The 12,022-nt window shown below is 42.3% G+C and overlaps 1 pseudogene; it reads left to right on the forward strand.

Annotated features, from left to right (window-relative positions):
* The first annotated feature begins 6,139 nt into the window (after positions 1–6,139).
* Positions 6,140–7,375, forward strand: LOC146831544 (ADP/ATP translocase 2 pseudogene; annotated as a pseudogene).
* The last annotated feature ends 4,647 nt before the right edge of the window (positions 7,376–12,022 follow it).

Raw genomic sequence — 12,022 nt, forward strand, 5'->3', positions numbered from 1 at the left:
TCAAATCTAGCCGAAGAAAACTAAACAATTTCTCACATTTCTGTGTGGGAAAGTTGTGGGATCACTGGGCTGACACAAATGTCCTACCACCCCATGTTCCCCCAGGTTTCCAGATAAAAATGTTGCTTCACTTGTGTGGGTGGGCCAAGTATCTGCGACAGGGAAGGACCCAAAACGTATTGTGGAGACATTAAAATTATCTATCACAAAATGACCTGGTTTTTGGTCACAGGATCAGTGGTCATCTAGACTAGAGAAACCTACCGAACCCAGACATTTCTGAAAACTAGACACCCAGGGGAGCCCAGGGAGATATAGCTTGCATGAATCCCCCAAAGTTTTCCTGCCCAGAATCCCCTACAAATCTCAAATTTAGCTAAAAAGAAATCACATTTCACTTACATTTCTGTGTGGGATCACGGCACCAGCACAAATGTCCTACCACCCAGCATTACTCTCGGTCTCCTGATAACATTTTTATTTTTTTTAAATAAACCATCCTGGCTGTTTAGTTACAAAAATATCTAGAGTTGGTAGATTTTCCCTAGAGACAATGTACACCTTGGCAGTCCACAGACTGGTTGCATTTGACACGAGGGTGAGTGATGGTTCAATATATAAAATGTTATTAACAAGAGATTTCACAAAAATGAAATGCACTGTTAATAATTGAAAGTTCAAAACACTGAACAATTGACTCACATTTCATGAGCTGTAAAGCCGCGTCAAGGCCCCAACCGCTTTACCGGCCATTCACACACCTTTTATACGTGATGCACACAAGACCATTCACACGCCAACTGGCTGGCTCAGAATATTTCAATAGTCACATCAACAGACAGCAGCATTCAAAGGCCCATCACTTACATACACCCACATGCCTGACATGGCAACTACACCAGCTGACGGAGTGTGTGGACTGGCGTTTTGGCTACCAGTTTGTCTAGTGACCAGCATCAAGTCACTACACTCACACTGCCAGCTCAGCACCAATCCGCTCACACCGCCAACCAAGCGGCAGTCCACACACATCATCAGCCAAGCCCCAGGTCACACAAATCACCAGCCAAGTCCCAGGCCACGCACACCAGCAGCCAACCGCCAGTCCACGCACACCACCAGCCAAACCCTAGTCCACACACACCACCAGCCAAACCCCAGTCCACACACAAACCCAGCCAAGCACCAGTCCACACACAACGCCAGCTAGGCACCCGTCCACACACACTGCCAGCCAGTCAGCGGTCCACGCACATCAACAGCCAAGCACCAGTCTACGCACACTGTCAGCCAAGCACCTGTCCACACACACTGCCATCATATTTAGTTTTTTACAAAAAAGAAAACATAAACCAATTGTAAGTTGATTTCGGTAGCTACGTTCTTATGGGACTGCATGAGAAAGAGGAAGGGGGGCTGCCAAAAGTATTGGGCTTGCTATGCGGTAATTTTTGCACAACATTATGGGAATGTTCATGAAACTAGAGTTTTTTTCTTTTAGTATGTGGAAAGATTTTGTTGTGGTAGATTTTTTATCCAGGATGAATTACGAACCAATTACTGTTCTTATCATGTATTTATTTGTGCTTTTCTGATCACTTTTAATTGGATCGAATAAAGAATTGAATGAATGAATGAAAAGTTGATAAAATACAAAGCTTTAACTTTAACTAAATACATCGCACTAAAGCCAACCTTGAAATTGAACCAAAAAATATAAAACAATACAAACCAGGCAGTTCACTTTTACACTCATGGATGCTCCCAAAAATCATTTTGTGTGTGGTACATTCTAAAAAAACAGGCGCACACAGCGCAGGTTTTGAGGGACACTCGAGGCAGTACATACGAGTCTCCTTCTGCATGTCTCTTCACATACAGACTCTACATCTCATACTGGGAAAGTCTTTTTTGGGCGCTGGAGGAACGTGATCAGCAAAATGGTTATCTTTTTATCTAGCCACATCCTCCGCCACTCTATCTCCAAGAACACTTGCCTGTTCCACTAAAACAAGGCTGCCTATCATAGACTCCTGAAACTTAACAAATGTTATTCTTGACTCTGGAGAACAATTCTTAAATACAGCAAAAGCATTAAAGGCTGCTAAGTGTAAAAAATGAATAGCCAAATTTGTATACCAAATGTAAGCCTTATGAAGAGCAGTGTAAGGTTTCAACCTCTGACCAACTCTATCAACACCAACCATGTGCCTATTATAGTCTAAAATGCACACAAGTTTGCACACTTCAGCAACCTTACCCCAGTCACAGGTGAAGTACTTTCATCATGGATGGCAGTCAGCATGTACACATCTCTCCCATCTGCAAATGTAACAGCTAGAAATTCACCACTTCCCAAATAACTGCACTGTCCCCTCTCAAGTTTTTGAAAAACAAGGGGCATAGCAGCAAGCAGGCGATAAAAAATTATCGCTGCTTTTGCGTCGGTTTTCGGACGAAAAGCGGCTGATTAGCAAGGTCATGCTATCGTGTGAAACCTTGCCTTATCGCCATTTCCCTTAATGCCCATCTTTGCATCTCTAAGAGGGCGTTCCTCCCCAGGATAACAGGAGAAATGTCACTAAGCGACATCTCTCCCATTATCAAGCCTCACGCAAAGCAGCATAGCGACAAGAAAAGTAGCAATAACGTCTGTTATCGCTACTTTCCCTATGCCTGCTTTGAAACTGACTTAGCCATGATATCCTATATAAGGTGGATATCATGGCTAAGTATGTGAGGCCCTATCAGCAAGCTATCGCCAAAAGTTGTGTGATTATTACTGGATTTCCAGCGATAATCGCACATTTGGCAGCTTGCGCTCTGAATTTTATCGCTTTGGAGATAAGCGTTGCTAATAGCACGCTATCTCTGCGATAAAATTCACAGTTGCCCAGCGATAATTATCCTCACGCTAAGAGCGCTGAGCGATAATTATCGCCGGCCCTTGCTGATATGCCCCCAAGTTATTTTGGGTAAACTTTACAGTTAGAGCAAATTGTGCCACAAGCAACAGTGTCCACTTCTGACTAATTCCCTGAACAATTGCACACCAGTGTAGAAGTACTCTACATATAAATGGTGTCCTTTGTTAAAAATTCCTCTACCAATTTCCCACACAATTTTCTCACTAACTTCAAAAGAGGATGGACAACTAAGGGGGTCAATACTGGAATCATTACTGGTGTACACCCTTAAATTAGAGACATATCTAGTCCTACTTTCACACAGCATGTACATCTTAATTCCATAACGTGCCCTCTTGCTAGAAATGTACTGCCTAAAAACCAAGTGGTCCTTCAACAAGACCAAAGACTCATCCACGGCTATTTCTTTCCCTGGAGCATAGATCTCTGAAAACCGATCTACGAAGTGATTACGGACAGGTTGAAGCTTAAGAAGACGGTCACAATCAGAGCAATCTTATTGCAACGCTAAACTATTACCAACAAAATGCAGCATCCGCAGCAAAGTTAAATACCGGCCACAACTCATGAGTGCAGGAAATATAGCCATTGTCATCAAGGGACCAGTGGACCAATATGAAAAAATTCACAACTTCCTTATCAAGCCCATCAAAAAGTTAAACCCAAGAACTTTTCAACTCTTGCAGATTTGTGGGAGTCCACCGGGTAGCTTTATAGTGGGGCTTAAGTCTGACACTGTTTTGCCGCAAATACTGTTCAGCAAACAAATCAGTCTGCTCAACAATGTCATCCAAAAATACATTACCCATAAACAACTGGAAAAAATGTATAGGCAAAAGGTTTTTAGTATCCACTCCACACCCTGCAACACCAGGAAAGGCAGGTAAAGCCAGCTGCACCATGTCTGGGGCAACCCAGAGGCCAGGTCTTCCAATGGAAAGCCTTCCAGCCCCAGACTGCAATCCAGATGCCTCTTGCTGCACTATCAGCACTTCAACGACCTCCTCTAAAACAGGCACTTCATCTGCACTGACATAGGCTTTATCATCACATGAGTCCTCTTGGACAGAAAATTCACTGCCAGAATCTCCCTCCTCTGCCTCGGATAAACATTCAGTCTCTAAACCATGGTCAGAGGAAGACTCGAAAAGCATACCAACAACGTGCTGAGCTATCATCCTGCGGCTAGCCATAACCCTTACTAAGAAAAGTAACTTCATAGACAAGTTAACAACATCCAACACTGTGTACAATAAGTAATAACTAAAGTGTGGCTTTATCAAAAAGATCTATATACTCAAAAACAAAACCACTCACTTGCCAGAGACAGCTAGACTCATCAGCACCTACTCTGCACAGACACAGCAAAAAACAACAACATCCCACTATAAAGAAAACAGAAGCTAAACATGCTGCTAATATTACACAATTTACAAAAACGCATTAATGCAGGGAAAAGATGCTCATTAGAGTAAATAACACAAAAAACGTTTTCTTACCAAACAAATGCAACTTCACAAGTTGCAGAACTACCAATAACTAAACCACAAGCAGGAATAACAGCAAAGAATAGAAAAGAGAAACCAAACATTCTAATCACAAATGAGAAGGAATAAAACAAATGACATTATAAAACACATCACTACCCAAATGCTAGTCCACACACACTGCCAGCTAAACTTCAGACACACACAAAACCTTTCTCTAGTGTCTAGTGTTTTTCTGCCTCCTGTGGGGGCACAAGGCAGCACACATGGAAAAAGCAAAGACAAGGAGAAATAATGCATTTCTCCTCGTTTCGCAAACTTAAGACCAGGGTTTTCCTGTTCTTAATTTTGGTGCTGCCTCCTACGTATGCCACCCTTGTACATAGGGGGCAGCATCAAAATGAATGGGTGTTGCGGTGGAAGGCTCACCGCAACACCCACTACACGCCCCTTTCAAGCTAAACATAGCATGAAAGGGGGCCTTATGTACAAGGCAGCATTAAGCCACGTTATATGGCTAAACGCTGCCTTGTACATAAGGCAAGGCCCCTATCGCCACGGGAACTTCACAAAAAGTGATGTATTCCCATGGCGATAGGGGTTTGTATATATGGCTCTAGATATCTTGTATATCTCTGGGCTTTTGGGAGCCTTATATTGTCACAAGCTGCTTGGTGTTCTGTATACTTTTCTGTCACCTCAAAGTTTTCATCTTACAGAATTTGCAATTTTTCTTCACTACTTTACTGTACGTATGTTGTTTTCATCGCACAATATTAGATACAGCACCTGCTCACTTCTTCATGCCTGACGTTCTGTTTGATAAAGCAAGTTTGATTGTCTATAAGAAAAATATTGCATTGCTTAAGATTTATCATGCTCGGATTTCCAGGAGTATTACTGCAGCTTTTTTATTTTGAATGTCCTTATTATGTGTTCTGTTTTTAACATTCTTATTTACTTTCTGTAGTTGCTGTGCAATGTTGTTCTGCAGTTGATCATTACAACTACTCAGTCGCACATTCACCCATCAATCTATGTACTCTCTAATCCAATAAACTAGTGATTCCTAACCTGTAGTCCGCAGACCCATAGGGGTCCCCGATGCCTACTCATGGGGTCCGTGACTATTTGGAAAACTACATTATATGAGCAGTTTAATAGAGTACATATACATATGAAAAAATTGAAACTGGAAGCTAAACATTAAGTTAGTATCCTTATCTTGTAGTAGTGAAAATGCAGCACCCTGAATCTAGTATGGACGACTGCTTGCCTCAATTGAGGAATCACTGCTATGCGCTAACAAAAAGAGAGCCTGTACTAGGAGCAAAAAAAGACCAAAGTGATAGGCTAGAGTTTAGCCCAGCCTTTGTCTTTTTAAATTAAAGCTACGTTTTAAAAAGCTTTACGCTTCCATGAAAATTTAATTAGATTGACTATTTTCGCATGTTATGTGAGGTATACTAGTATACCTATTTTTGTGTATTATTTTGAGATTAAAATCGTTAAATCGTAGAAATTGTTTAGACGGGGGTCTGCAGCTTCCAGTAGTGATATGGTGGAGGTCCACTAAAGTCAAAAGGTTGAAAACGGTTGCGCTAAAATATTGACTTATTATTGCACTCACCATTTCATGCTACTACACAAGCAACAGGAACTCCCTAGTCTATGTAGACACACTTTCATTTAGAAAATATTGGCTTGTGACCATTTCACCAGTTTTCCTCTCAGCCGTTGGACCTGTAGACCCCGAACCATCCGGGGTAGAATAAAGTGTTCTGTGTAACTCAGTAATAATCACCAATCCTCACCATGGCAGATGCCGCTATTTCCTTTGCCAAGAACTATCTGCCCGGCGGAGTGGCCGCAGCCATCTCCAAGACCCCCGTGGCACCTATCGAGAGGGTCAAGCTGTTGCTGCAAGTCCAACATGCCAGTTAGCAGATCACCGCAGACAAGCAATACAAGAGAATCATGGACTGTGTGACCCGTATCCCCAAGGAGCAGGGTTTCAGCGCTTTCTGGCGCGGTAACCTGGCCAACGTCATCAGGTACTTCCCATCCCAGGCTCTCAACTTCACATTCAAGGACAAGTACAAGCAGATCTTCCTGGGCAACGTGGACAAGAGAACCCAGTTCTGGCGTTATTGGCGCTGCTGGGACCTCTTCTCTGTGCTTCGTCTACCCTCTGGACTTTGCGAGTACCCGTCTGGCTGCCGATGTGGGGAAAGCCAGAGCAGACTGAGAGTTCAAGGGTCTGGGCGACTGTCTCGTTAAGATTTTCAGGTCGGATGGCCTCAAGTGGCTTTACCAGGGGTTCAACGTGCCTGTGCAGGGTATCATCATCTACAAAGCGGCCTACTTCGGCATCTACGACACGGCTAAAGGAATGTTGCCTGATCCCAAGAATACTCACATCATTGTCAGTTGGATGATTGCCCAATCAGTGATGGCAGTGGCAGGATTCACTTCCTATCCATTCAACACTGTCCGAGGTCGTATGATGATGCAGTCCAGCAGAAAAGCAGCGGATATCTTGTACTCTGGAACCATCGACTGCTGTAAAAAGATTGCTCGTGAAGAAGGTTCCATGGCATTCTTCAAGGGCGCCTGGTCTAATGTTCTTCGAGGAATGGGTGGTGCTTTTGTGCTTGTCATTTAGGACGAGTTAAAGAAAGTCATCTAAAACTCCAGCTGGCCTAGTCTGGCTTGGCATGCTGTAAAATGTAACATACCAAGAAATTCATGAACTCCACGTGCATACCACCTTTTATTTATGAAATCCAACTGGTACACTTTACTGGTTGAAAATGGGGCACCAACCTTTGTCTGACCAACTCCACAAAATCATTCCCTTACGGTGGTACTCAATTATATATTTTTTATTTGTCTCACTCGTTTTTAATATTCTGGGTTTGGAGGAATAAAAAATATTGAATTTACAAAAAAAAAAGAAAATATTGATTTGTTTTGCAAACTCTTGCTTACATTTGCTTGTATCTGCCACTCCTGCCTTCCACGTTCAGCTGCATATAAGTCTGGATCGCCTTTTTTACTTTTACACATATAGTAGTTCATACGTTGGTTTCTTTTTGAACTTATACGGGTCTACTTTTCAATCACTTTACCTAATTGGTGTATGCATCTCTTTAAAGGGATGAATCTTGCTCGGTCTAACTTCCTCCAAGGCCTCAATCCCCAATGAATGGGAAACAACCATGTGAACTCATTTTGTTCTGGATGAAATTCCCATGCTATTTACTATTGAATGTGGATTATTGTTCCCATTTACCACCTCCTCATGTCAGATAGCACATGGGAGTGGGAAGGGTTGGTTGGAATGGCGCTAGTGGGCAGGAAAGTGTGTCTTATACACCCTTACGCCAGAAGAGGGGGTCGTACAGAGGTTAAGATGCACTTGCAGGCCTTCTTTGATTTAGCTGCAGGATTTAGCAGCTGTTGAAATCAGGAACAGTGTCCTGTTCCTGGGTAATCCGAATATAGGTATACTGGATCATTTGTCATTGGGAAGATCAGTCTCCCACCTGAAGATATCACTTGGTTCGAGTCATAATATAGCTGCAAGTGTGATGCTTTTGACATTAAAAAGTTACTGTCCTGGCTATTTTTCAGCAACTTGAACTACAGTTTATGTTAGGATAATAGCTGTCCATCAGTCCTTACATGATTCAGAAAGGAAGAATCAATTTGCTATGTTCTCTATCTGCACTACTATGATACGCAGTAACAGCGTTATCTTCCTGCAGGAAGCATAATGGTAGGACAATGTGCATGTGGAGTGGCAGAATGGGACAACAGAAGCTGTAGCATACCACAATAACAGTTTTACTCTCTGAGTTCAGTCCTGTCTGTATACTTAGCCTTGTGGCTAAACTCTTTCCCACTACTCTTTCCAATTACTTCCCTTGGAGTGATAAGTTGACAGTTACTAAATCTGATCTTAAGACCATAGTTTTATTTGAATTTGATGAGGATTCCAGCTGGGTATATTTAGTTTGGAGTAGTCAATCACCAACCAGTAGCCAGCCACCACTCAATATCATTCCAGGCATCCACCGATTCCAGCACACAAATTGCTCAGTCAATTCCATGCTGAACACTTAAGACTTTCTTCCAGATTAATTATGTGTCCTTAAACCAATTAGATCATGGGCTCCCTCCACAGACATCAAAACAAAATGTCTTGAAGAAAGTCAAGAGCAGCAACATTTAAACCAATAAAAAATTGTTTTTGGAAAAGACCAGTGCTATGAAGCGTGCCATGAAACTTACAAGCACTTTTTCACTGCTTAAAAAACTTTCCACTTTGAAAGGCTTTAAAAGGATTGGGATTTCATTCCTAGAGAGAACACTCTGGGCCATTTCTTCAATTTGAACTTTGGTCAATGGACCTTTGTGTAGCCTGAGAGGAAGAGGGGTTGGCAACAGTTTAAATCTTGAGGTACAGTGTGATCATTAGGACCATACAATAAAAGTCAGAATCAGTAATTTGAAGTTAAAAGGATTATTACAAATTCAAAGCGAAGCTAATATAAATCAATCTCAAGAAAATACTGTAAAAGTAGAGAATTATCAAAGGTAGACCAAAATGTCTAATAATATTATTCCTCAACAACAAAGAACATATAAGTATCTCAGTAGCAGCTATACCAAATATGAGAAAAATAACTTAATGGCAGGACGTATAATTCCAGTCTTTCTCCCCATACATGGAATAGATTTGCAGCATCTAATAGACCCTACTCTAATCTATGGATAAGGAAAACCCTATTGAAGCCAGGTAGCAAGAATGGTGTCAGCCTCTGAACCTCTGAAGAAGTTAGATAATTAAGTCAGGTACAGCATGAAGTCACACAACCTGAGATGTCAAGAGAGGTCTATACCTCTTCAAGTCTATGGGGAATCTGACTAAACCCAAGGTGGGTTAACTAATTAAAATGCACATAGAACATTTGAGAAAACATGCCCTCATCCACAAAATAATATGTTCCCGGAAAATAACTTGGTGCATTGAACACTACTCCCAAATTCCAGTCTTTGCTTCCTAAGCATCCTGGAGCTCCTCCTTTCAGCTGATAGTGCCAACTGATATCACTCTATTTGCTCCTTAAATTAAAAGCATTTGACTTTGCCAGCTCTTCCTTGCTTCAGTGTCGCTGAAATACTATGTGCTTTTCACTTACTAATGAATGCCTTTGTCTGCACCTGCAAAGGAAGAAAACATGCAGAAATATTGTTTTATGTTAGTATTACCTATCTCGAGTTTAAGGCCTACAATCAGGCTAACTTAACGTTTTCTAATAAATCTAATAAATTACATTTTAAATAATTAATCAAACGCTATCATTCTGAACTTATTTGTGGCACAACCACTAATATATATTATTTTTAAGCAAACGTGACATTCTGGTCACAATTTATAAATCTATTAAACTCAACTATGATTCCCCCTCACTAATCGCTAGTGAATGCACTGCATTAAATGCATTTTAGCGCACCACCTTACAATCTAAACCTATAGAAAATTAGAATCAGCAGTTCAGATGTCTCTGAAAAGGAAAACACATTAATAAGCACATATTTATCAAAACACACAAAAGATGCACTTTCTATACCATTAGTGCAGCACCTCTCACCTGTATTATTGCGCCACACGAGTACATAAGGCCAAAAGTAAATATATATGTGTCCTAACCAAATATAAAAGGATGGAGCCAAAATTAAGCTGCTACACTGGCATACAAGAAATATAGGGGCATATTATCAAGAACGGCGTTAAAATTATCGCCGCTTTAGCAGCAGAAAACTGCCGCTAAAGCGGCGATAATGGGCTTGATAATATGGCCTGGAGAATTCCAATAGAAGCCCATGTTAACACCACAACATGGGCTTCTATGGGAATACTCACAGGCATATTATCAAGCCCATTATCGCCGCTTTAGCGGCAGTATTCTGCCGCTAAAGCAGCGATAATTTTAACACCGTTTCTTGTTAATATGCCCCATAATTCTTTGTGAATTATGCCACTGATCACATATTTAAAATGAGTACTTTATATAATCCGATGTGTTACTCTCTATTGCTCCAAAAATCGAATTGTAAAGAAATGACAAGTAGCTCCAGACGTGAACTATGTCACCAAGTTACCCTCTGAACTTCTGTAGAGGAAAAGGAAATGACTGGTGTTCACAACTTGTTTTTCTGACATTTTGGACCAAATGGACTAAAGTGAAGGCATTGTCTCAAAAGCAATTTCTAATGTCTGGCAGCACATTTAGTCTCTGCCCTGCCCTTCCCCCACGACATGCCCTCTTTCACTCTCTGTCTTCAGTCATCTAACTGCAGACAACGTACCATTACACTTAGACAACATCACTAGTCCGCCTCACAAAGCTCAATTGTTTCAATCTTGAGAAACGCTTTCCAAGGAAAAGGCATGACGTTGTCTGCAACAGCTACAAACCTCTATCCTACATCTATGGCAACACGATAGCTTTCCTCCACGACAATATTGCTAAGGAAAGATCCACGATACATATTTGTAAATATTCGAGTTACATATGAATAATATTGGCATTTTGATTTTTCCTACATTCTAAACATGAAATAAAAACAAATTTCTCTCTGTCAAGTTCATTAGTGAGAGCTTTAATGTGTTTCAAATTGGGGTGTTGGCATTGAAGATAAGTTTGCCAGGAAGCCCGTTGCGCCTATCGTGCCTGGCGGGGACAGTAGCCAGGTAAGCCCTAGCGCAGCGAAATAATGTGACACACACACTTGGTACTTAGTTGTATCAGGGGAAGACCCACTTGTGGGCCCCCCCCTTTTATTTAACCCCGCAGGCCATGCCTGTATCGTGCTTGGCGGGGACAGTAGCCAGGTAAGGCCTGGAGCAGTGAAATAATGGGACACATACACTTGGTACTTAGTCATATAGGGGGATGACCCACGTGCGGGCTCCCCCATTTTATCTAACCCCACAGGCCATGCTTGGCCTGCGGATGAAGTGGTCACAGTTCCGGCTAACGAGCCAAAACACAGGACTGCTAAACATTACATCCCTCTCCAACTTGGATCTTGGAAATAAAACTTCGGAAAAAGTCTCACAACATAATCAGCTCTGCTGCAACAGTCTTTCGTGTCTCAACAAGCAAAATCCTGAAGACACCGGTTAGGGCGATGGTTAGGTCGGAGGGTGTAATGATGTTGCTGGCCTCGAATGGATGGCTCACTTGGCGGCAGTCTGTTTTGAGGTGAGCTAGGAGGCAGGGGTCCGGGGGAAGCAGATTTGGGAGTGCCGTCATTGTCTACTCCACGGTCTGGAGTGTCCTGGCCAGGCTTGGCTGGTGTCGAGGGTCCGGCTCTGGAGACTCTGCTGGACCTCCTTGAACCATGCGATGTTGTGAGATATTTCCTCACTCCCTCTTTGGGCGGTTACCATGGATCCGTTACTGGTAACCACTGTCCAGGTGCCAGGTTCATGGATTGTCCGGAACTTTCCTCCTGGCCGGCGGTCTTTTAGTAGGACTATGGCACCCGGTCGGAGTGATCGGGGTGCAGCTGGGTGTTGGGCGCTTGGCCTGT

The sequence above is a fragment of the Triturus cristatus genome, chromosome 5_1 (genome assembly GCF_964204655.1).
Source record: "Triturus cristatus chromosome 5_1, aTriCri1.1, whole genome shotgun sequence".
Taxonomy (NCBI): Eukaryota; Metazoa; Chordata; class Amphibia; order Caudata; family Salamandridae; genus Triturus; species Triturus cristatus.